The following is a 1,613-nucleotide window of genomic DNA, read 5'->3' on the forward strand; positions in this document are numbered from 1 at the left end:
GGCCGTTTTGAGTTAATAAGACCATGACGTCAGAAACCAATTAATTTTTTGTTCTATCTTTTCTATCAAAATTGTAAGAATATTCAGAGTCGTTATAATAAAGAGATTCAAAGAATTGCTTTCAAAAAGGCTTGACATGATGGGAAACTCAAAGTCTTTGACGTCAAATTTCTCAAGTGAGTGGTTGGCAGGTGGTTTAGTTTGGTTTGCTCCTTCTTCCAATCAAACATCTATCGTTCTTATCTCTCCTTCTTTTTTGTGTTTGTTGCTCCCTTGTAACACCTCTAATCTTGGGCACTTATATGATCTTATTGTGTTGCAAGTGCCGTAAAACGCTTACGAAAACTTAAAAAAAAATTGCTTTCGAAAAGGCTTGACATGATGTGAAACTTGAAATCTTTGATGTCAAATTTCTCAAAACTATCGTACTGAGTAGAAACAACGTTTAGATTCTATGGTAACGGAATATATTATTATTACGTGGGTGGCTGGAGGGTGCTCTGGTGTGGGTTTTTTCTCTTTTTTCCCTATCAAACATCTGCTCAAAGAATTGCATTCGAAAAATCTTGACATGATGATGATGTGAAACTCGAAATCTTTGACGTCAAATTTCTCCAAACTACCATACTGAGCAGATAGGACGTTTAGATTCTAGGGTAGCGGAATATAATATTACGTGGGTGGCTGGAGGGTGTTCTGGTGTGGGTTTTTTTTCTTTTTTTCTTCTATCAAACATCTATTCAAAGAAATGCATTCGAAAAAGCTTGACATGGTGTGGAACTAAATTTTTTTACGTCAAATTTTTCAACAAAAAAAACAACAACACCCCCAACAAAACTATCGTACTGAGCAGATAGAAAGATAGAACTTTTGTAGTTCTGATCAGGTAGCGGAATATAATATTATTACCATGGGTGGCTGGAGGGTGCTCTGGTGTGGGTTTTTTCTTTTTTTTCCCTATCAAACATCTGCTCAAAGAATTGCATTCGAAAAAGTTTGACATGATGATGATGTGAAACTCGAAATTTTTTACATCAAATTTCTCCAAACTACCATACTGAGCAGATACAACGTTTAGATTCTAGGGTAGCGGAATATAATATTATTACGTGGGTGGCTGGGGGGTGCTCTGGTGTGGGTTCTTTTTCTTTTTTTTTTGTTATCAAACATCTATTCAAAGAATTGCATTTTAAAAAGCTTAAAAAGCTTGACATGGTGTGGAACAAAAATTTTGTACGTCAAAATTCTCAACAAAAAACAACAACAAAAAAACACCCAACAAAACCATCGTAGTGAGCAGATAGAACTTTTGTAGTTCTGATCAGGTAGCAGAATATAATATTATTACGCGGGTGGCTGGAGGGTGCTCTGGTGTGGTTTGTTCTTTTTCCCCCTATCAAACATCTGCTCAAAGAATTGCATTCGAAAAAGTTTGAAATGATAATGTGAAACTCAAAATTTTTTACGTCCAATTTCTTTTAAAAAACTATCGTAGTGAGCAGATAAAACGTTGTAGTTCTGCGCAGTGTCTATCCGGAGACGTCTCGGACGGAGATAGACCAATCAAAATGCTTTGTGCCTCAAGACCATGTAAAAAAAATCTGGTGGGTGAC

Source organism: Aplysia californica, unplaced genomic scaffold (assembly GCF_000002075.1).
Source record: "Aplysia californica isolate F4 #8 unplaced genomic scaffold, AplCal3.0 scaffold02698, whole genome shotgun sequence".
Classification (NCBI taxonomy): Eukaryota; Metazoa; Mollusca; class Gastropoda; order Aplysiida; family Aplysiidae; genus Aplysia; species Aplysia californica.